Source organism: Cervus elaphus, chromosome 21 (assembly GCF_910594005.1).
Source record: "Cervus elaphus chromosome 21, mCerEla1.1, whole genome shotgun sequence".
NCBI classification, from domain to species: Eukaryota; Metazoa; Chordata; class Mammalia; order Artiodactyla; family Cervidae; genus Cervus; species Cervus elaphus.
Window position 1 is genome coordinate 36565527 of NC_057835.1, and position 25659 is coordinate 36591185.

Below are 25659 nucleotides of genomic sequence, written 5' to 3' on the forward strand. Positions count from 1 at the left end.
TAAACTAGATCAATCACTATGTTAGAATGCACATAAAGAACATAAGGCACATTAAAGTGCCTGACACCCAGTCAAGACTCATACATGGTAGTGAAAACAAAGGCGATGGCTCTGACTTGAGCTGGACAAAAAGAGGGGAGATCTTGAACTACTAAACTGTAATGAGATCTCAGTCCTTCCTGAAGCCCATACCTCAAGAACTGAAGGCCAAAATTCCTCTTTAGAATCTAAATCGGTTTTTTATTGTTCTAAATTAGTGGAGGCGGGAAAGTTTTTCTAATTCACTGAACATTCTGCATGCCTGGGAGAGCCCGTCGACACCCCCCCGAAGTCTCTAAAATGACACCACTGTACATCCAGCCACCACAGACAGCACGGACAGCTTACTGCTTTCACCAAAGACTAACAGGGGAATGTCACCAAGAACGCGTGAACGCTAAGCCACAGAAATTCAACACCTGACAGCTCACATTCTGTACTTCACTCCATATCATAAAACACATCACCAGAGAGCTATTATTCTCACATTGAGCTGCTGTTGTGATAGTCTGCATTCTTTCCACGGTGGAGGAGTTCTCTCATAAAATGCATCCAAGAAGTCTGTGATTTCGGAAAATCTCACCTTTCAGGAACTTTCCTGGCCTTCTAGGAAGTCAGCTACACTCCGGAGGTCTCCTGATGAGCAATAGCAGGAGCTCAGTAGAGGCCGGCATTCCTGGTGCCCTCACGAGCGCGCGTCCTAAGGAATGTGACAGAAGGCCAGACGCCCCTCTCCAAATTTTACCAAGCTTTCTAATTTTTAAAATTTATTCTTAATTGGAAGATAATTGCTTAACAATGTTGTGTTGGTTTTTTACCATATATCAACATGAATTAGCCATAGATATACATATGTCCAGGCTTCCCAGGTGGCGCTAGAGGTAAGGAACCCACCTGCCACTCCAAGAGACATAAGAAACGCAGGTTCAGTCCCTGGGTTGGGAAGAGCCCCTGGAGGAGGGCATGGCAATCCACTCCAGCATTCTTGTCTTGAGAATCCCGGACAGAGGAACCTGGTGTGCTATAGTCCATGGGGCTGCACAGAGTCAGACGCGACTAAAGAGACTTAGCACAATACGGCATACATATGTCCCCTCCCTCTTGAACCTCCCTTCCACCCCATTCCACCCCTCTAGGCTGTCACGGATCCCCAGGCTGAGCTCCCCGCACTATACAGAAACTTCCCTTTAGCTATCTATTTCACACGTGGTAATGTAAATATTTCAATGTTACTCTCTCAATTTGTCCCACCCTCTCCAGCTGCGTGTCCATAAGCCTATTCTCTATTTCTGACTATTCTTGCCCTGCAGGAACTAACAGGGGAATGTCACCAAGAGCCGTCTTGGTTCATCAGTACCATTTTTCCAGATTCCATATATATGCGTTAATATATTTTTCTTTTTGTTGTTAATTTATAAAAATTTCCAAACATATCCAAAAGTAAAAGGTATCACAAACCCCCCTGGCCCACTGCACAATTTCAACAGTCCATCAATGCAGACTTTCATCTGAGCACCTGGAGGTTACCTGGGGCCCCTCCACTCCAAGACTGCTGACCCAGGTGACATCGGGTTGGCTGTCAGCTACATTCAGTCAAAACACTCAATGAAGTGCCTTTCGTAGGCCACCTCCAAGAATCACACCAGATCCCAGACTTAGGAAGCCAGATGTACGTGCAGAATTACATCAGAGAAGCCAGGTCAAGGAGAAGAAAAGAAGGGAAATTGGGAGAATTTGGGGGGAAGATGGGATTTGAACTGCACTTTGAAGGAAATGGGAGGGAAGACATTCCAGGCTGATGTGGAGGATGTAAGGCAGGCTGGGGCTGGGCAGGGAAGAACCGGAAAGGCCATCTTTAGAACATGATTCATAGTCTCAGGAGCCGGAGTAGGTGAGGGGCGTTGGGCTGGGAAGAGAGGAATTAGTGCGGTGACACGAGTAAGGCGTGAATGCCTGGAGGAGGAAGCTCCTCAGGGGTTGGGCAGCAGAGCCAGAAACAGCGCAGGAAAAGAATCATCTAAAGAAAACCGAGGGTAGCAGCATGGGGGAGGGAAGGTAGCAGAGAGGACGAAGTGAAAACTTTCTCAGCCCCAGCTCTGGCCTAAAGAACCCTTTGGCTGGGAGGTTTTCGCTCCCACAAAGAACAGAACAGAGACCCACGGAGATTTAAAACAGAGGATGGACAGATAGGGTAGGGCTCTGATCCCTGGAACTCCCTGCAAACTCTCATTAGCAAAACGGGAGACCAGGACGAAAGCGAAGCAGGAGAAGCACCTGGTGTGAGTCTAAGAAACACCCGTGTTTACTAAGCACTCGGTCTCTGGAATGCCTGCCTCTCCAAATACCACATCTTCCTCATCCACTCCATCCCACCACGGGCGGCTACTGTGTCGGCTGCCTGGGGGCGGGAAGGACCGCAGCCGGAGAGCCCTGCCTCCCCTGACCCCCTCCCTCCCCTCCTCCGAGGAGCCTTCCCGCGTGGCCGGCCCCTCGGCCAGCTGCGGCTCTGTTTGCCGAGGTTTGCATGCACATACTGAGTTGCCTTTTTTTCCCAGCCAGTTCAGCAGTGTCCCGAAATTCACCCCCAGTGTAACTTCTGCCCCTGCTCCTCCCCTTCTTGGAACTGCCTTTTGTTTGTCTGGCAGCCTTGGTTCTATGGGGGTGTGTGTGATGATAATAATACGCGGGCTTATATAACCCTCTGCATCTCGCAAGCGCTTCGCAGACCGGCCCTCTTGCCTCCCCCGGCCCGTCTCAGGCCGGGCGACTGGAGCGGCTAATAGGAAACCCCGACCCGAGGCGCGGAGGCCAGGAAGGAGGGCAGAGGGGGTCAGAGGCCGGCCCTTCCCGGCCCCCGGAGCCCCCGGAGGTCAGGGAGATAAGGAACAATGACTCTCGCCCCCGGGAGGAGGAAGGAAGCCCTGCTGCCGCCTTATCTCTGCTCCTGTGCGTTCTCCCAGTTCCCAGAGCTGGTTCTCTAGAGAGGACTTGGAAGGCGGCTTTTGTAAGTATGATGCTCTGCTTTTTCTTTCTTAAGTAAAGAACCAAAGTTTCCTCACTGCCCTTGTCCATTTCATCTTATTTATTCCCGAGAATAGATTTCCTGGAGCTCAGATGCTACCCTGATTGGAAATGTGTTTCTGGCCAAAATCTTCCACCCAAATTGGGTCCCTCTTAAAAACAGTAAGAGGGAAAGAGGTTTCTGTTGATTATTTATTCACAATATTGTCCCCCTCGTTTCCCCATGTCCTGGTCCTGGTGGTAGCTGACTGGTCTCCACAAACACATCTCACCCTACAAAGGAACCCTGGTTATTCACCTTGCTTGTTAGGCATCCAGGAATAATGTTGCAACTTTGGGCTTAAGTTTCTCTGCTTTCAGGCAAATATAGTTGTGGGAAGTCTCTTTCACACTATGATAAATCCCATTTTTCAGTGTAGTCTTGAAGCTTATACTGGCGTGTTTAAACTTTGCAAAACACTGTCGCTAGAGTGGACAGGCGAATTCTTACTAAGTTTTTCAGTGTATAGCTGAAAGATCTAAATAGTACAGAGAGTGAACTTCTTAAGCACTGGCAAAACCCAAAGCTCTGTTGTTCAACTATGTGTCTGTAAAGGACGCTGAGCTAGTTTTGTTCTCAGGGATGATGCTCAAGGCTTTGGGAAATTGTCTTTCAACAAAAGGTGAATTTAAAACTGTAGAAGAAAGATATAATTTCTGAACCTAGGAAGTATGATTTGCTAATTGAATAAGCCAAGAACACAAAATTCTATCTTGGGTAGTTGTTCAATTCGCTTTTATGAAACCATGATTATAAGTTGGTGTACTCTGAGATATAGAAAATTACTGTCTTTATTCAATTAAGAAAACTAAGAAATATAAATTGTAGAGAGCACTTTTAGTGTCCTGTGTGTGCTAGTCACTTCAGTCGCGTCTGACACTTTGCGACCCTGTGGACTGTAACCCTCCAGGCTCATCTGTCCATGGGATTCTCCAGGCAAGAATACTGGGAGTGGGTTGTCATGCCCTCCTCCAGAGGATCTTCCTGATCCAGGGATCGAATCCGTGTCTCTTGCATCTTCTGCATCTCGGGCAGATTCTTTACTACTTAGCCACTGGGGAAGCCCTGTTAGTGTCATAGTGCTATGATTAATTCACTGAGCTTGATTACTTTAAACAGCTATGAAAACCACATATAATGTGTGTGTATCAGTGTGTGTGTGTGTGTATATGTAAAAGAATTGAAGATATCTATGTATGTATATGTTTAATTAAATATATATATTTAATCATCTCTTATATTTGTTGTAACTATCCAGTGTTCAGTGTCATTACTTGATGCTATCATACCCAAAATAGATCAAGTGGAAAGATTTCATGTCAAATTTCAGAATGCAATAGATCTATTTATTCATTATTTATTCAACAAACATGGAAGACATTGTAAAATTAGATTTTTTTTTTTAAGAGTCCCTTTAAATGACATTTCCACTTAAAATTCTCTGTGGCTTCCAAGAAGGCATAATTTAAGGCATAATTAAATTTGAAAATAAGACTGGATTCTACTTGCTTTCCCCCCAAATTTAAAAGTGAGCTGTCAACACTAAAATTCTATACTATAGCTAGTTTAGTTGCAAAGATCAGCCACATAATCTCAGGGTTCCTCAGAGACATGCTTGACTGTGGTGGGCGGAACACAAACTATGATTCGATCTGGCTGTGAGGCTTGGTTTTGCCATTACATGGTTATGTGACCAGCAGCAAGATCGTGCAGATTTTCAATCTCAAGTTTCACCTCTGTGAAAGGAGACAAATACTATGGGATTGGCCAACCCAATACTTATCCCAAGGGGTAGATTGTTGAAAGGATTAAAAGGAAATAAAACATGTAAAGTATGTAGTACAGTGTCTGAATGTAGAAGTGTTTCAGTCAATTTTAGGGCTTTTCCATTTACACAATTTTTTCATCTGTGATTCAGTGCCTTGGTTTTTTGAGCATCTACTATGTATTGCCTGCTATACTAAGCACTAGTGATGCCAAAATGAACAAGAGGAGTCATATCCTGCCCTGGGGGAGCTCCTACTCCGAGGAAACAAACCAAAAAAAAAAAAAAACCACCAAAATTTTCTTAACAGTATAACACCTGCAAAAAAACAGAAGTCTGTTATGATTAAATGACAGAACTGAGGGCAGAGTAATTCTCTCCAGTGAAATTCAAAGCAGCTTTTACAAAGATGATGTTGATTGTATGAGTTTTAAAGGATCAGCTGGTGGTGTGGAAGGACATTCCATAAAGGAAGGGCCTTGGAGAACAGAATAAATAAGAAGGCCAAGATGGGGGGGATGGCAGGGATGGGGAACAGGGCTTGGGGGGGAGACTGGGAACTGGTTTCAGTTGGTGCTGAAACTGTTGAATCTGGGGGTCCTGGAGATTGAATCAGGGGCCCAGTCATGATTATGGCAGTGTCTCATGCTCAGGTAGGTGTTTGCAGTCATCACTGTAGTAAAACTCAAACTCATGCTCATGAGTCTTTTTGGACGAGCTCATGATCCAAGGAAATGTCTTTTGTAGGTTCACATTCACGTAAAAAGCTTGGGCTGGCACGTGTTACCTGTATCACTAAGACATTAGTTGGTTCAATAGACCATTTTGTTTATTTGCTTTTTTTGTTTGTAGCAAACCCAACTCAGTGATGGAAGCATTGTAGCACAAGTTCCTTACCTCACTGAGATTACTTTTAAGATTATTGGTACTTTTTTTTTTTTTTTTTTAGTTGGAGGCTAATTACTTCACAACATTTCAGTGGGTTTTGTCATACATTGATATGAATCAGCCATAGATTTACACGTATTCCCCATCCCGATCCCCCCTCCCACATCCCTCCCTTCCCAATTCCTCCAGGTCTTCCCAGTGCACCAGGCCCGAGCACTTGTCTCATGCATCCCACCTGGGCTGGTGATCTGTTTCACCATAGATAGTATACATGCTGTTCTTTTGAAACATCCCACCCTCACCTTCTCCCACAGAGTTCAAAAGTCTGTTCTGTATTTCTGTGTCTCTTTTTCTGTTTTGCATATAGGGTTATCATTACCATCTTTCTAAATTCCATATATATGTGTTAGTATGCTGTAATGTTCTTTATCTTTCTGGCTTACTTCACTCTATATAATGGGCTCCAGTTTCATCCATCTCATTAGAACTGGTTCAAATGAATTCTTTTTAATGGCTGAGTAATATTCCATGGTGTATATGTACCACAGCTTCCTTATCCATTCATCTGCTGATGGGCATCTAGGTTGCTTCCATGTCCTGGCTATTATAAACAGTGCTGCGATGAACATTGGGGTGCATGTGTCTCTTTCAGATCTGGTTTCCTCAGTGTGTATGCCCAGAAGTGGGATTGCTGGGTCATATGGCAGTTCTATTTCCAGTTTTTTAAGGAATCTCCACACTGTTTTCCATAGCGGCTGTACTAGTTTGCATTCCCACCAACAGTGTAAGAGGGTTCCCTTTTCTCCACACCCTCTCCAGCATTTATTGCTTGTAGACTTTTGGATAGCAGCCATCCTCACTGGCGTGTAATGGTACCTCATTGTGGTTTTGATTTGCATTTCTCTAATAATGAGTGATGTTGAGCATCTTTTCATGTGTTTGTTAGCCATCTGTATGTCTTCTTTGGAGAAATGTCTGTTTAGTTCTTTGGCCCATTTTTTGATTGGGTCATTTATTTTTCTGGAATTGAGCTGCAGGAGTTGCTTGTATATTTTTGAGATTAATCCTTTGTCTGTTTCTTCATTTGCTATTATTTTCTCCCAATCTGAGGGCTGTCTTTTCACCTTACTTATAGTTTCCTTTGTAGTACAAAAGCTTTTAAGTTTCATTAGGTCCCATTTGTTTAGTTTTGCTTTTATTTGATTATTGGTACTTTTAAGATTACTGTTGAGTCAATGGAGAGTCAAGGAAGGACTTTGCTTGGGGGTGAGAAGGCAGAAAGTAGATGTGATTTATGTTTTAGGAAGATTTTATATAGATCATCTACTATCCAGTGTGGAATGTAGGGTGGGCAAAGGCTTAGGGAGTGATAGTGCTGTAAACTATGAGATCAATTGAAAGACTGTTGTAAACAAGTGAGAATTGCTGAAGGCCTGAGCAGTGTAGGTGGACAATAGGGCACAGATTGCTGAGATATTGAGAAGGTGGAACATTCTCAACTTGGGGACTGAATGAAGGAATGAAGAAAAAGGGAAACACCTATAATATTAGCTTTAAGCTTGCACAAATGGGTAGCTATAATAGAATACCATAAAACAAGAAGGGGTACAAGTTAATAGAAGGAAGTTGAGTTAGCTGGGGCTGCTTATTTAACTTGTATGCAGGGTACATCATGAGAAATGCTGGACTGGATGAAACACAAGCTGGAATCAAGATTGCCAGGAGAAATATCAATAACCTCAGATATGCAGATGACATCACCCTTATGGCAGAAAGTGAAGAAGAACTAAAGAGCCTCTTGATGAAAGTGAAAGAGGAGAGTGAAAAAGTTGCCTTAAAACTCAACATTCAGAAAACTAAGATCATGGCATCCAGTCCCATCACTTCATGGCAAACAGATGGGGAAACAGAAACAGTGACAGACTTTGGGCTCCAAAATCACTGCATATGGTGACCTCAGTCATGAAATTAAAAGACGCTTGCTCCTTGGAAGAAAAGCTATGACCAACTTACACAGCATATTAGAAAGCAGAGACATCACTGCCAACAAAGCTCCATTTAGTCAAAGCTATGGTTTTTCCAGTGGTCATGTATGAATGTGAAAGTTGGACTATGAAGAAAGCTGAACACTGAAGAATTGATGCTTTTGAACTGTGGTGTTGGAGAAGACTCTTGAGAGTCCCTTGGACTGCAAGGAGATTCAACCAGTCTATCCTAAAGGAAATCAGTCCTGAATATTCATTGGAAGGACTGATGCTAAAGGTGAAACTCCAGTACTTTGGCCACCTCATGTGAAGAGCTGACTCATTTGAAAAGACCCTGATGCTGGGAAAGATTAAAGGCGGGAGGAAAGGGGACGACAGAGGATGAGATGGCTGGATGGTATCACTGACTCAATGGACATGGGTTTGGGTGGACTCTGGGAGTTGGTGATGGACAGGGAGGCCTGGCATGCTGCAGTCCATGGGGTTGCAAAGAGTCGGACACAACTGAGCGACTGAACTGAACTGAATGTTGGGTTGCGAGGCTAACCTACAACATTAAATAATATAAGAAGTCAGTTTTTGTTTAATTTTGTTATATATATAAATGATACTGCTTTTTGTTTCCTTTACAGTGTTGTATTAGTTTCAGGTGTACGGCAAAGTATATATGTATATATACACACATATACATATATGACTGAATCAATTTTTTTTATTCTTTTCCATAATTGGCTATTAAAAGATATTGACTAGTTTCCTGTGCTATACAGTAGGTCCTTGTTGGTTATCTATTATGTGCATAGTCGTATATACTTTAATCTCAAATCCTAATTTGTCCCTCCCCCACCCCTTGCCCCTTTGGTAACCATAAATTTGTTCTCTATGTTTGTGAGTATGTTTCTGTTTTGTAAGTAAATTCATTTGCATCATTTATAAAAACTCCACATGATATCACTGATATGTAGAATCTAAAAAAGTGATACAAAAGATATTGCTTATATGTAAAAGGTAGCTTTTTAAAAAGTATAAAACTGCCAAATTTGTCTTAGAAATTTAGAGAAGAAACAGAGAAACTGGGCTCTTCCCCCTTATGCTCAGTCCCCCTGAAAAAATGTCAGTCTCTGAGCTCATTGGGGCTCTGAGCTTTCATCTTGTACCTCTGCTGTTGAGTGGGTTGTGTCCCACTCAGTTTCAACAGGAAGGCCATGTCCAGAGTAGTCTTGCCAATAACTTTGTATACCCTCAAAAACAGAAATCTGTACTTCCTCTAAACCTTCAGAAACAAGCAGAGACTTGGAAAAAGAGCCGTAGGCGAGTAGAATACTTATTCATAAAGAGCACATATTCATGAAGAATTTATACTTACTCATCACGAAGTAGCTCTTTCCTTAGCAGGGTTTTTTATTTTACTTCCCTGGAATTGAGGACCCACTCAGAGACTACAGTAAAAGAGGAAACTTGTAAGACTAAAGCAAAGAAGGTGATTTCTTACTTGGCCGGGACTTGTCCCACAAACATTTCCTCCTTCAGGGTGAGCAGGAAGTTCTTCCCATTGACTTGAATGGTGGGTACCTGGAAAGGAGAGGTGTGTCACGTTTGTAAATTTTTTAACGATAACGAGGGGAAGAATTTTAACATTTAGAATGAACAGAAAACAATCTGATTAGCAGACAGGAAGCTGTGACTTTTTAAGTCTTTGAGGTCTGATTACTTGATAACCTTAGTTTTCTTATAGCCTTTTACCCTTTCTAATCTTTTATGGCAAAGCCTCTATTGGATTTCCTGAATTTTAGAGCTCTTACCCACACCTGAACACTTCAGTGCAAAGACCGTTTATTACGAAAAGGGCTTAGCCCCAGCCTTCATGGCTGGTCTCACAAAGTCAAGTATAATATTTCTTCCTGGTAGGTAAACTGTATCAACATATTTAAAAGGAGATTTAAGAAACTCTTGTCACCTCCAAATATAGAGTTTTATCACTCATCAGAAAGATAGTATTTGGTTATTATATGAATTCCATCCAGCTTCTGGGAGCTCACTTCAAATTCCCCAAACTTCAGAGATTATCTTTGGTTTCTGAGATGATGTAAAAGGTTTTAAAACAGTTTAAAAAGAAAGTAAGGAAGGAAGGAAAGGAACTGTCACTATCTGTTATATAAAATAATCACCAAATATATACTTTAGAATAGGATGAGCTTGCATCATGGGAAAGTTTATTATTTAAAGAAGGAGCAAGATATATTGGGGGGAATTCCCATTAGCATGCTTGAAAGCATGAGGAATATACTGAGCTTCCATAAATGGTGCTGGCCATTCCGCTTTTAGGTTACTCAAGCCATTTAAAGTCTGGCTTCCTAAACAAGGACTTTGTCTTCATGATCTTTTGGGGTTTGCTGACATAATGATTGAGTCCAGGCTGGGTGCTGCTGGAGCCACTGTGCTCTCCCACGCAGTGTTTGAGAAGGGCTGGGGTGCAGCTGTGCTGGCCCCCAGACACCTGAGTCCAGAATACTGCTGAATTTTGCTTCATTTCTGGGCTCCATGCAAAGCTGGAAGTGCCCCAACTCTCTCTTGGGTTTGGCTTCCTGTTCACATGTTTTCTGGTCTCATGTCATTGTGCATGAAGTAATGGTCCCACATGCGTACACCATCCACAATGGCAAGATTTGTGTGGCTCAGCGTAGGCTTCCTAATGAGGACATTTTGGACCTTCCAACAACTCCTTCGGGAAGGCGGTTTGGAACCATTTATTACTTTCCAAGGTGAAGGGAGCAGAGACAGAGTGCATTTCTGCAACAGGACTAAAGCCGCTTTTAGGAGATGATTAAAGGACAACAGCTTAAGGAAAAGAAACATTTCTTTCACACATCTATCTAAACGCATGTATGTGTAGAATATACAGAAATGCCTTCAATCCACAGTTTTAAAATATTAGTTACTGTTTCAGCATTTCACTGACTACGAATGGTGCTAGTGTTTTCCACCAGGGACTGTTATTTGAATGACATTTCTCTGCAGCAAAATCTGATGAGTTTACGAAGTTTGAGAGCCAGGAAATGCAGTTCAGTTTCTGAACAACAGCGAAAGCCCAGACAGCCCAGGTCAGTCATCCGCTAGCTCTCCAGCATGGCTTCCTAGGTGCCAAGTGCAGTAGCACACCAATACGGAGAGAGAAGCCAAACCAAACTTTCAAACCAAAGCTCTTAAACCATCAAGCTTAACTCCCGGACATATTATCAGCAGGTGAAATTCTGGCACACACCCACACTTGTTTGTGGATGTTTAATGTCAGGTTAGTTGGGCTTCCTGGTGGCTCAATCAGTGAAGAATCTATCAGCCTGCAATGCACGAGAACCAGGTTCGATCCCTGGGTTGAGAAGATCACCTGAAGAAGGAAATGGCAACCCACTCCGGTACCTTTGCCAGGAGAATTCCGTGGAGAGAGGAGCCTTGTTGGGCTATCGTCTATGGAATTGCAGAGAGTCAGACACAACTGACACTTTCAGTACTTTTCAATGTCAAATTAATGGGCACATGTGCCAACATTTTTTAGAATTTTAGAGCAGGAAGTGATTTTGGAGGTCTTCCAATCTAACCTGTTATTTTATGAGCAGAGAGACTGAGACTTCTATGAGCTCACTTCAAACGCACACATGTGTACTTCTGAGTCTTAGGTCGAGTCATTGCTTGCAGAAAATATGATAGGTCCGGCTTAAAGAAAACAAAGAATAAAATTACCCAAAGCTGGACCGGTGGTTCCTTTTCCATTCAAGTTTGTGTAGCCCAGCTTTAGGGCTGTGAGCTGCTCTTGTTTTCTTGCTTGAGGAGCAATTCAGGTTCTCAGACTAGATATACTTGACCGACACTCGAATAAACGCCAGACAGACCAAGGGTCGATGTGTGACTCAGATCCTGATGATACAGTGATACTCAATCAGTTGCATGAAGTTCTGGGAAGAGATGATTAGAGCTTAAAATGTAGACAATAGCCCAAGGCACAACCTTCACGCTTCAGAATCTGAAAACCTGACCAGAGAGATGAGGCCTTCCCCTGTCTAGACAGCAAAAGAGACCCTCTAACTAAATGCTACATTGTGTGGCACAGATTTTAAGTGCTGTAGGAATTCTGGGGAGATAGATAAATGAAAACTGAAGCTGTCAGCTGATCCTTGAGGCTACAGTCAAACATGACTGAAGTGACTTAGCATGCATGCACGCACACATGCACTCATATAACTGTAAATCTACAATGATATAATTATACTTACAGTATTGAAAGTGCAAAATAGCTAACTAAATATAAACAAAACTATAAACCAACAATATTCTGTTGTTGGCATCAAATTAATTGGTTAAAATTAGTCATATTGGTTTTATTTGCCAAATGATGCTGTTTTGCTGAAACTAAAGAATAAATTTGTTTTAACCGGTGTTCATTAATAATATTGCCAAGAAAGGAGAGAGAAATATTTTAATTAAAAATTTCCATTGCACATTTCATACTCTGACTATTTATAGTGAATTCTTACAAATTGGCACATATAAAGGAAGAAAGGATCCAGGCATTCCATCTGTTGGTGTTGAGATTATGGAACTAAAAACTATAGTGGAAAAAATAAATAAATAAAAATAAAAACTATGGTGGCTCAGTCATCCTATCACCTTACACTCTCTTGGCAAATGAAACTTCGTTTAGCACAGAAGTGTTTGACTCTCACATGCATACACATATTAAGCAGGTATAAATATCTGCCTCCATTTTTTCTTTAATCACCTATATCTTTCAATGATTGCACTATTTTCCTACATATTATCATCCCAGTGATGACAAAGCAAAGCCTCCATTTATAAAATGAATGAAAACTCTAGTCTCACCCCATGAAAATATCTTTGACTGCAAATTATACCTTGGGAAGTTGTATCTTTCTTAATTAGCTTAGAAAACAATTCAGTGCCAGTAATAATGATCACCAATGTTTGTTGGCCACTTATTCTAAATTTCATATGAGGATGTTTGCCTGTCATCCTCATATCAACCCTATGGAATTAGATGCTATTTTTAATCCTCATTTTTCTGAGGAGGAGACTGAGGCATAAAGAAATGAAGTAACTCTCTCAGGGTCACCTAGCCAATGGATGCTGTAACCTGGAATTCACATCTAATTCCTGCCGCTCCCAGTAGTAGATTCCGAAAAACCACAGAAAGGATGTTGTTGTTTGACATTAGGCTATGATCCAGCATGACCACAGCCAGACACTGGAAGCCTCAAAGTCAAACGTAAATTTTTATTTTGGAAGATCACAGGGTATCATGCATAATTACAAACATAAGCATTTATATGTCTTCCGGGAACATATTTAAAAAAAATAAGAGATCTCCATGATGCTTATAATAATTTATAATGTTAGAGAGTATAAAAGTTCCCCTGGAACTTCACCAACTCACAGGCTGAGAAGCACAGGGGCAGGGTTGAAAGACTGACTGGGCTGGTGTGACAGATGACAGGGTAGCGGAAGGGGGTGGAGGAATTGATCTGCCAGGAATGGAAAGAGACAGAAGGGAAAGGGTGGCTGGAAGGAAGAGTCCAGCAGCAGGAAGCCGCCTGCAGGGAGGTCCTGCCACCACAATTTCTCTAAGAGTGAAGCTTCCAGAACAGAGCAGAGGACCTGGGACTGTCCATACTTAACCTGAATCATCAGAGTCAGTTCAGAACAAGAAGAGATTCCAGGTCTACTGTATTGAAATAATCTACACCCATTAACTCTGAGAATATTCATTAGGAAAGAGGTCAGAGAGCTCCAAAGGAAATGTCTTAATATTATTATATGAGCAAGAGAAATATTTTTTCAATTTCCAATTATTTATTGTTATTATGTAGAAATAGCATTAATTTTTAAACTTCATTTATTTATAATTGAAGGATAATTGCTTTACAGTATTGTGTTGGTTTCTGCCAAACATCAACATGAAGAAGCCATAGGTATACATATGTCCCCTCCCTCACCATCCCACTCCTCTAGGTTGTTACAGAGCCTCAGTTTGGGTTCCTTGAGTATTCTGTATATAAAATAGCTAGCTGATGGGAATTTGCTGTAAGAGAAATATTTTTTAAAATGTAGAGGAAATTTGGAGTGGTGAAATACTGTGTGTTGTTCTCCTTTTCTTAAAGCTTATATATCTGAGAGCTTATATTTCTTTATGAGATGTATATACAATATTTCTTCCCTTTCTTCCTCCTTTTTATTTGTTTTACAAATGAGAATGAACTTTAATATAATTTTGGCCAGTTAAGAGTTTATCCTTTTTGATTGGAGTATAGTTGCTTCACAATGTTGCATTGGTTTCCCCTGTGCAGTGAAGTGAGTTAGCTCTGTGTTTCCATGTGCGTGCACGCGCAGTCTGTCAGTCACATCTGATTCTGCGTCCTCATGGTCTGCAGCCCGCCAGGCTCGTCTCTCCATGGAACTTCCCAGGCATGGAGACTGAAGTGGGTTTTGCCATTTCCTCCTCCAGGAGATCTTCCCAACTCGGGGATCGAAACTGCGTCTCCTGCATCAGCAGGCAGCTCTTTATATCCTCTCTTTTTTGGATTTCCTTCCCATTTAGGCTGCCACAGAGCACTGAGTAAAGTTCCCTGTGCTATACAGTAGGTTCTCATTAGTTATCTTTTTTTATTGTCTTTTATGTATCATATCTGCATTTATTTAGAGCATATTTATGTTAAAATGTGCTCTTCAAGGCAGCAAGATTGTTTCATCCAATACTGAATGCATTAAACTGGGTATTTCCTCTTATTCTAAGTATCCAAGTTAATTTTAGTCACTTATATTTTTCACCTCTGGTAAATGCAGAATAGAAACAAATTTACCACTTGGAAATGCTTACTTTGCTACTCATCAGATAACCACTTGCAGTCACTTTAGATTTTATGATTCTGCACATATTCCTTTAAAATAGGTCTTAGCAGTTGAAATTAGACGTCATTCAACTTTTAAACTTGGAACACTTTGTAAACCTTTCAAAAGAAACTCTTCTTTATTGACTGTATGAAATCCAGTCAGAGAATAATATGAAATGAATATAATGGAAAGTCTTTCCCTAGGTGAATAGAAAGTCAAATGGAAACTTCTATAAAAGGACCGAATGACCCACAATACTTCAAAGTCTCTTGGAGTGACTGTAAGAAACTCAGTCTGAATGAAATTTGGAGAATGCTGTTCCTAATGATATCCTCCTATGAAGGTGTGAAAGGCAACATCTGAAAGATAAATCGCTGATGAAATGCAACTGATGGCGCTTGTTTTCCTCTGTTGTAGGTGCTGACGGCCAGCCCCATCATCTGGAGAAGGTGAATTTGGCGAATGACATGCAGGTTCTCCAAGACAGAGTAATCACAGAAAATCGTCAAAGGTACTCAATATCAGATATTGATCTCTCTCTCTTTTTTTTATTAACTGAGGTTTGTTTGCTTTGACTGCACTGCCTGGCATGTGGAATCTTAGTTCCCTGACCAGGGACCAAACTCACGTCCCCTTTTTGGAAGCACAGAATCTTAACCGCTGGACCACCAGGCGAGTGCATACTCAGTCATGTCTGACTCTTTGTGACCTCATAGACCTGCCAGGTCCCTCTGTCCATGGAATTTTCCAGGCAAGAATACTGAAATGGGTTGTCATTTCCCATTCCAGGGGATCTTTCCAACCCAGGGATCAAACCTAAGTCTCTTGCCTCTCCTGCATTGGCAGGCAGATTCTTTACCACTGCGCCACCTGGGAAGCCCTCAGGGAAGTCCCAAATATTGATTTCTTTGTTAATTAAGCCAAGACACTAGCAATACCTGAGTACTCCATGTTACTTGGAGAGGGTAGCATTTCACAGATGGGGAATTATCAGAAAATGAGGAGTTGATAATTCTGCTCTTCCCTATAGCACTCTCTTCCTTCTTGGCTGAAAAAGCTAAACGGCAGAGTCACTGCATGATGTTTGTCTTCAAGAATGGCAAAAGAACCATCTGAAGAATCATGTTGGTTTATTAACATTTTATGAGCTATTCCAGAAGCTCAGGGGAATTGCAAGGGGTTGTTCATGGCAGGTCAGTTATGCCCAGTCATCCACAATTTCGGCATGAAGACTATAGGTGTCATCCATGTTGTTCACAGCTTAACCTCATAGTTTCTCTCCTCGGTCAGATGCTTTGGTGCCAAGAGTGTTGTGGGGCCAGGGTGAGCCACGGAGACCCACCTCAGCAATACAACCTCGGTTGTAAAAACATTCTTAGGGGTGTTGACTCATATGAGTTTATACCACACCCCCTCCCCATGAGTTTTTCTCAAATGTCAACATTGAAAGTTGTTTCCACCCACAGTGAAAACTGACACCATGGAAACTGTTGAGCTCCTCTTGGTTTTTGCAGCTTGTCAAAATCATTGCCCTTTGCTTGATTTTCATTCTAATTCTTATGTTAACCCAGGTTGACCTGGAATAAGTCCTTTAATCACTGAAAAGCTCATGAACTTCATATAGGCAAACCAAAACAAAAATTTACAAGTCTGACCTAAATTTCTGGTTTGTCTTTTGAGGGTTGATGTCTCCAGCTTTTCTAATACTTTTGGAATTCAGCATTTTGTCCTCATACTACAGATAGCAAGGAAAGAAGGGAAATAGCTGGAAACATATGGGGGACCAGGTTGCTTCTTTGACATAGTCATGAGCACTGGCAGTTCTCTAATTCTCAGAGTTGTCTGCAGGTGGCCTGGGGTCTCACCAGTAATGTATTAGATTCCTGTTATTCACAAGCTAAATCGACAGTAGGAGAAGACAAGCTGAAATTTAGGTCGTCTTTACTTTGAAACTCCAAATGAGAGAGGAAAGCATTGCAAAGCAAACTGAAAAAGATACCTGTTTAGGAATAAGCTCAATAGACAGTACAACTGTGACTTCTTAAATCTGCTTCATCATTTTGAGTCAGTTTCCCAGACCTATTTCTTGTGAACCTCTCATTCAATGCACCCATTTTTCTGTAGGAAAGAAAGAAGTTGTCCTTGGGTATCATGTCATTCAAAATTAACTATCGAACAGGCCGGAAAACCCTTAATACTGGAGTTCACCCTATATCATCCCAAGAGGTCACTCAAGACCTGCTTTCCCAAAGCATCTTTCTTAGTTTCTCTTGGGCTATGAAGAGACCACTTTGCTGGGATGCCATGTTGTTTATTATCTGGCCAATATTCTTTCGGGGCTTCCCTGGTGTTTCTGACAGTAAAGAATCTGCCTACAAAGCGGGATTCGATCCTGGGTTCGATCCCTGGGTTGGGAAAATCCCTTGGAGAAGCACATGGCAACCCACTCCAATATTCTTGCCTGGAGAATCCCATGGACAGAGGAACTTGGCAGGCTACAGTCCATGGGGTCGCAAAGAGTTGGACATAACTGCATACTAAGCACAATATTCTTTCACACATTTCTCCCTTTAATGAGTCATTTCACCACTGTAAGTATTATATCCTTTCATTTCTCAGCCTGTCCTTATGATGAGAAAATAGAATGCATTTACTCTAATACTGGATGAAATCAGAATCACTTGCTCAAATCTAACACACATGACACTTATTTCCTAAAAATCTGCGGAACCCTGTTAGAGCCAACTCTAGACTGCTGTTTTCATCTTTGGACTGGAAAATTCGGTGTCTGACCAGCTGCCAGCTTCAGAGATCTCTGCCCCTCTTCCTCCATCATTTGAGCTGGATTTGATAGGTAGCTAAGACCCCTCCCACTGCCACATCTGGATTCACATAGCTGTAGTCCTCCCAGCTGGCAAATTTTGTAGAAAGAAATGGGTTCTTTCTGTATAGGGACCATTTTAATGAGTCTTAAGTTTTCAAAATGCTGCCCTGTGCATTTTGACTGGCTTTCTGCTCATGTCATTGGGGTATAAAGTCCTTTCATTTGCTATTTTTCCAGCTTTAAGAACTGCTTACCTGAAGCTCGTTGAACTTGGCATCACCTCCAAAACACGTAGTATAAGAAACAAAACCAGGAGATGTCATAAAGCAAATCTCAGGAGCTGGCCAAGCATCCCCTGGCTGTTTGTTTGCCAGAAGGTTCTCTCTTGTTCCAAGGAGAGATAGGTATAATAAGACATGGAAAGGACAATTAAATTTCACAGCTTGGGGGAGATTTTTGAGAGCTCTTGTCAAAAATGTTCACACCTGTGGAACAGGCTGTTCTGTTTTGTGGAGCCTGGTATTCAGCTTGAGGTGCACCTGCCAAAATCTGAATGGCTGCTATTGTACCTTCTGGACTCAAAAACTGCACTGTCAGACGAGGTTTGGTGCGCACAGATGGGATAGTTTAAAACAGCGACTATGTTGTTTGTAAGGAAATTAAGACCTTTCCTAGCCCTGTGGATGCTTTTTGGGGATGGAAAATGTTATGAGCATGCCTTAGCTGTGTTGCCCTGGCACTTTATTTACTTTTAATTACCTTAATTATTTAAGTTATACTCAAATACCTTAATTTAAATTTGAGTATTTTTAAAAAATCATCTGTAGTAATAGTAAACAACATCTTTTCAAAGAATCAATTTCATATGTGGACCCTAAAAACCACTAACATTATTCTCATCTCGGTATCCGAGGGCATGTAAATCTTGCTGCACAGTATATAGAGCTGACGGCACATGCTAAGAAACAGACTCTTGTGACCACCCTTACCCTTAACATTTCTCATGAAAGAGGGCAATTTATTACTCAAAATCTTAATGTCAGTTAAAATCGTGTATTTGTTGTAAAAACAATATAATTGCTACCTAATGGGAACTTTTTTTTTAAGTTAAGAAGCACACATGCTTAACCCAAGCCCATAAATCTTTTCTATATGAATATATGCTAGGTGGAATCCTAGAAAATTGCAGCTAATTGGCTATTTTTTACCTACAAAAGCAGTCATTTTGTATGGTACTACCTAGTAGTTTACATAGTTGGAAACTTGGAGGATGGGCAATTTTACTCGGATTTTTTTTCGCCTAGCCTTTCTATCAAAACAGTGTCCAATTTCTGCATTGTCTTCATTTTTCATAGTTTAAATTTGTGTATCATCTTCCATTACATGGATGTGGGAAATAAGTTGTTTTTTCTTTTTCCTTATCAAAGAAAATACTCAAAACATCACAATCAGTACCTTCTCTCACATGGCCATTCAGTTTGTTTGCCTTCTTGTGCTCTTTTTTCTGTTTGGTTTTGTCTGTGCTGGGTCTTTATTGCTGTGCACAGACTTTTTGCGGCGGCTTCTCTTGTTGTGGAGCATGGACTCTAGGGCTCCTGGGAGCAGTAGTTGTGGCTCCTGGGCTCTAGGGTAGTTGTGGTGCATGGGCTTAGTTGCTCTACCACACGTGGAATCTTCCCAGACCAGGGATCAAACCCGTGTCTCCTGCATTGGCAGGTAATTTCTTTACCAATGAGCCATCAGCAAAGCCCTCCTCATGCAGCAGACGAATGGATAAGGAAGCTGTGGTACCTATACACAATGGAATATCACTCAGCCATTAAAAAGAATTCATTTGAATCAGTTCTAATGAGATGGATGAAACTGGAACCCATTATACAGAGTGAAGTAGGCCAGAAAGATAAAGACCAATACAGTATACTAATGCATATATATGGAATTTAAAAAGATGGTAACACTAACCCTATATGCAAAACAGAAAAAGAGACACAGATGTATAGAACAGACTTTTGGACTCTGTGGGAGAAGGGAAGGGTGGGATGTTCAGAGAGAACAGCATTGAAACAAGTATACTATCAAGGGTGAAACAGATCACCAACCCAGGTTGGATGCATGAGACAAGTGCTCAGGGCTGGTACGCTGGGAAGACCCAGAGGGATGGGATGGGGAGGGAGGTGGGAGGGGGGATCGGGATGGGGAACACATGTAAATCCATGGCTGATTCATGTCAATGTATGGCAAAAACCACTACAATATTGTAAAGTAATTAGCCTCCAACTAATTAAAATAAATGAAAAAAATAAATAAAACAGGATCTTCTCCCTCATCATCCATCCATCCATCTGAATTAAAATACTTTCAATACAAATCTTTCAATACAAATCTCAGTGATAAAGGAAGTGTTAGTTCATGCAAGTATACAAACGTGCACACATTACCATGTGTGTAGTTAAATGGATCTGTTTAGACAATATACCCTCCATGTCAATGAACTTGTGTTTAAAGAAAACCCAACGCAGAGTCAGACACGACTTAACAACTAATAAACAACAAGTAGTAACAACAACTCCAGTGGGACAAGAGATCGCGCCCATCAGGCTGTGCCCCCTTCATCTGGCTCCTCTCTGTTCTCATCTGACTAGGACCCAGCCTACTCTGACTGCCATCAGACTAGGGCTTTGTCTCCTGTAACCAAGAGCAAACTCTGGCAGTGTTGACCCACCAAAGGAAAGCCTTTGCTCTTGCCCTAATGATACATTCCGGCAGGAAGTTCAGAGGAAAATGACAATTCCAGTGAAGATGAGGAATGGGGAATGGGAGGGGGCAAACAGCTTAATTATGATGAGCCTGGGGACTGGGGGCAGGGAACAGTCACAAGTAGAGATCAAGAAAAAGAATGGGATGATGTCATTCTTTACGGGGACATTCACTGAAATGAAATCAGGTCACACACAATGATCTTGTTCTCTGCCCGGACGCATTGTGTTAACAAGAGATTACTTTGTGGTCACGCTTCTTAGGAGGGGTCTAAGGACCCTGTTCACGTTAAGATCTTCCCCAAGACATCTTTAAAATGGATAAGAAGGGCAGAACCATTTCATCCAATGCTGAAAAATGGCCCACACTAGGTTTACAACATTTTTTAAGATCACTGAGTTTAGGACACAGTGTCCGAATTCTTATAGTGAATTTCAAGAAGCAGAGTGAAACGACACGGCTTTGGTATCAGGCCAGAGATCTTAAACTGGTGCCCTTTTTGGTAGGATAATTCTGAAGTTAAAGCAGAATATATTTCTCAGTAGAAAGTTGGCACTTCCTGAAAAGAAATACTGCCTTGTACCATGGTAAGACATTTTTAGGACTGATTAATTCTGCTTGCAGAGGAAGCATTTGATCTGTGTCGATCTCGAGTTCCTAGTACCCCTGATGGTGGATATATTCAATTTTAAGTTCCTTCTCTCAATGGTGTCCTGATTTCACCTCATTCATCTGCTTACATTTCACAAGAGTGCATCACAATTACAAATGAAGGTTAGATTTTCTAAGAAGTTAGCCCTAGAATAGTTACATGATAGGTTCAAATCCTGTTATTAAGATTCTGTTGTATTGCATTAATAGGCTTCATACAAATAAGTCATTGTCTGAGACATTTTTTAAAGGATATTTTTGCTGTGTGAGTCTTTGCAATAGAACTGAAACCTTGCAGCCTTTTTACACTGTCATCTGTGCTTTAGAGTATTTGTAAAACTGAAGGTTCGATTTTGGTAAACCACTGGTATTCATTCGGGTGCTTGTTTGTATCTAGGGACAAGGTCTTTCTCTCTCTTATAGAGTATACAGAGATGTAAAAGTAAAATTGGGTTAAAGTGGGAATTTGAATTTGTCTTATGACTTCGCTCACTGATGACTGGAGAACTTGTGCGGTAAGTTAGGGCAGAGGGGCGGTGATGATGTACATGTCACAAAAGTGTGTGAAAACTGTTGCAGATTGTGACTATCAACATGCGAAGAGGCACATTTTGAAAGAACCCTATTTTGAGCAGATTTTTACATGAACTGCAGTGATTTCTGCTAACCTTATTTTTGAGTGCCAGGTAATTAGGCTATGGGGCTTCCCTGATAGCTCAGCCATTAAGAATCCACCTGCAATGCAGGAGACCCAGGAGATGAGGTTTTGATCCTTGGGTCAGGAAGATCCCTTGGAGGAGGAAATAGCAACCCACTCCAGTATTCTTCCCTGAAAATCTCATGGACAGAGGAGCCTGGCATGCTACAGTTCATGGGGACACAAAGAGTCAGACATGACTAAGCAACTGAGTGCCATTAGGCTATAGGACTTTTGAGGGAAAATAATTATTTAAAGATTTTAAAAATAACCAAAATATTTCCCAAAAAAATATTTTTAGCACCATCAGGAGTTCCTAAGTTTTCAAGACAGTGTTTTATTTTATTTTTTTTCTAGTTGGCTTTAAAAAAATCTGAGACCATGATCAAAAGTTGAAAATGGCAGCTAAATAAGGCAAGTGTTTAAGCAAATCCACTGCTTACAAAGAAAATCAACTAGGTGTAGCTACTTATAATGAAATTTACCATAAAATTAATTTCAAATTTATTTACTTTTATAGTTTTACCAAGAAAAGATTGGATGCATTTTCTGCATTAAAATTTATTTGTTTATTCTACTCTGTATGACTGTCTCTGGGTCCACCTTCATCTCTGTAAAGGGCACTATTTCATTCCTCCTTATGAGTGAGTAGTATTCCATTGTATATATGTACCACATCTTTATCCATGCCTGTGTTGATGGATATTTAGGTTGCTTCTATGTCCTGGCTATTGTAAACAGTGCTGCAGTGAACATTGGTATATCTTTTAGAATTACGGTTTTCTCTGAGTATATGCCCAGGAGTGGGATTGTTGGCTCATGTGGTAGTTCTGTTTTTAGTTTTTTAGGAAACCTCCATATTGCTCTCCATAGTTCCTGTATCAATTTACGTTCCTATTAACAGTATAGGAGGGGTCCCTTTTCTCCACACCCTCTCCAGCATTTACTGTTTGTAGACTTTTTGATGATGGCCGTTCTGATTGGTATGGAATGGTACTTCATTGTAGTTTTGATTTGCATTTTTCTTATAATTTGTGATGTTGAACATCTGTTCATGTGCCTTTTGGCCATCTGTATTGCTCTTTGGAGAAATGTCTGTCTAGGTCTTCTGCCCATTTTTTGATTGGAGTATTTTCTTGGTATTGAGTTACATGAGGTAAGAATGCCCTAACAGGGTTAAATCCATCCTACACTATTCATAGGCATCTGATCTGGACAGACATGATGGTACTTGGAAATGGACAGGAGCCACGGGAGCACTAGCAGCCAGTTAGCGTATCAGTGTTGTCCTGGAAGGGGTATGGATAGTCTATGGATATCCAAAGAATCCTGGCCTACACTGAGGGTGGATTGCAATTTTTGTTTATTCTGTAATTTTCTACACAATTAGAATATGCTTGTCTCCCTTCCCTCACTGGGCTGTTGTAAAATATAAAAGATGTAAAAGTACCTTTGGAGGGAACAGATGTTTGGAGCCACTCAAACATGACCTATTACTGTTGGATTAAAAGGCTAAGATATTGCGTGGTATTCATTAGTTCCCATCAGACTGTTCTTTCCCAGCACCTTATTTCTCCCCCCTTATTCTTTTAGTTTTATATCTCTTCCAGTAAACTAATTCCAATGTGTATTTTGATGGCTGGCAAAAATTCAAAAATGCTTTGCATACACAGGAGGCTATAGAATCACACAGATTACAACTACATATTCAGTGCATTTATTTATTTATTTTTTTATATTCAGTGCATTTAAAAGAAATGCTTCAAAATGAAATATCTTTACTGGTTGAAGCATTAAAAATAGGAGGGAAAAAATTAACTCCTACTATATTATACACTTGAGCTGTTGGAAATCAGGTAATGATTGATTCCAAGTAACCTTTATGATTAGGAAAAAGATACGCAAGGTTAACTAACCAGGAATGGGGGCTGTTGCTTGCAATATCTTGTTGACTGGCTACTTTTGCATGAAAGTGGATTAAGAAATTGCCATCATCTGCATCCCCTAGACAGAGGCCAGAGAGAAAAAATTACATCCTTCTGCCCTTTGTCAGTGCTTGTCACAGACCGCCTTTCTCTTAGGGAAATACTCCATTTTCTGGTTGCTTTTCCACCCCAAGCATTGACTTACAGAGGAATTTCTTTCAAATGTCAGTACAGTGTCAGTTTAGTAGTTTATAAGGGCTGAAATGTCACTTCTAAGTGAAAGGAAAGGAATGTAACTTACATTTCTAATTGGAAATCCATCTTAGTTTAAAGGACTTTCTCTCTAACTAGGGAAATACTAAGACAGGCTTTGTATGGTACAACTTGTGTCTGGATGTCAGAATATACACTCAGAAGGTGTGTGGAAGTCTCATTAAAGATTTCTCTCTGAAACCTTAGTACAACACCTGTACCAGAGATTGTACATGAGAAATACCTGTATCTGGAAGAATATAGGATTTATAGATGTCTCTTAAAAGTCTATGACACGACTTAGCAGCAGCAGCAGCAAAAATCTATGATGCTTAAAATTTCTGGACATGGGAAATTTTCTATAATTAGAATTGTTGTTGTTTAGTCACTAACTCATGTCTGACTCTTTACAACTCCATAGACAGGAGGCCCGCCAGTCTCCTCTGTCTGTGGGATTTTCCAGGCAAGAATACTGAAGTGTGTTGCCATTTCCGCCTCCAGGAGATCTTCCTGACCCAGGGATCGAACCCACATCTCCCACATTGCAGGCAGATTCTTTACTGCTGAGCCACTGGAGAAGCCCATAATTAGAATAATGTTACCTAATTAGTTAAAATGTCCCTAAAACCAGGCAGAGGAACCAGAGATCAAATTGCCAACATCCGTTGGATCCTAGAAAAAGCAAGAGAATTCCAGAAAAACATCTACTTCTGCTTCATTGACTACGCTAAAGTCTTTGACTGTATGGATCACAACAACTGTGGAAAATCCTGAAGGGGGAATACCAAACTACCTTAACTGCCTCGTATGAAACCTGTATGCAGGTTAAGAAGCAACAGTTAGAACTGGACATAAACAACAGACTGGTTCCAAATTGGGAAAGGAGTACTTCAAGGCCGTATATTGTATTGTCACTCTGCTTATTTAACTTATATGCAGAGTACATCATGAGAAATGCCAGGCTGGATGAAGCACAAGCTGGAATAAAGATTGCTGGGAGAAACATCAATAACCTCAGATATGCAGATGACACCACTCTTATGGCAAAAAGCAAAGAGGAACTAAAGAGCCTCTTGATGAAAATGAATGAGGTGAGTGAAAAAGCTGGCCTAAAATTCAATATTTAAAAAACAAAGATCATGGCATCTGGTCCCATCACTTCATGGCAAATAGATGGTGAACAATGGAAACAGTGACAGACTTTACTTTCTTGGGCTCCAAAATCACTGCAGATGGTGACTACAGCCATGAAATTAAAAGACGCTTGCTCCTTGCAAGAAAAGTTATGGCCAACGTAGACAGCATAATAAAAAGCAGAGATTTTACTTTGCCAATAAAGGTCCATCTAGTCAAAACTATGGTTTTTCCAGTAGTTATGTATGGATGTTAGAGTTGGCACATAAAGAGGGCCAACTATGAAGAATTGATACTTTTGAACTGTGGTATTGGAGAAGTATCTTCAGAGTCCCTTGGACAGCAAGGAGATCAAACCAGTCAATCCTAAAGGAAATCAATCTTGAATATTCATTGGAAGGACTGATGCTGAAGCTGAAGCTCCAATACTTTGGCCACCTGATGTGAAGAACTGACTCATTTGAAAAGACCCTGATCCCGGAAAACATTGAAGGCAGGAGGAGAAGGGGACAACAGAGGACGAGATGGTTGGATGGCATCACCAACTCAATGGACATGAGTTTGAGCAAGCTTTGGGAAATGGTGAAGAACAGGGAAGCCTGGCATGCTGCAGTCCATGGGGTCACAAAGAGTCAGTCACAACTGAGCAACTGAAAAACAACTACAATTAAGAAGTATTCCAGTCCTAAACACACACACACACACACACACACAACATGTATACAAACCACAACACTGATAACTTATTCCTACTCTATGGGTCAACTCAGGGTTCATACAA

General features: G+C 41.1%; 1 protein-coding gene across 6 annotated transcripts in view; it reads left to right on the forward strand.

The window, feature by feature from the left end:
• SULF1 (sulfatase 1) overlaps positions 1 to 25659 on the forward strand; it is a 187687-nt gene that overhangs the window by 22545 nt on the left and 139483 nt on the right. For 3 of the 6 annotated variants that reach the window (XM_043880392.1, XM_043880391.1, XM_043880387.1), the window contains exons 1-2: positions 2294 to 3043; positions 15056 to 15149. The gene's annotated coding sequence lies outside the window, so the exon portion shown is untranslated. Of the gene's footprint in view, positions 1 to 2293; positions 3044 to 15055; positions 15150 to 25659 lie in introns of those variants that run through there. The other 3 variants (XM_043880390.1, XM_043880389.1, XM_043880388.1) reach the window with 1 other exon arrangement.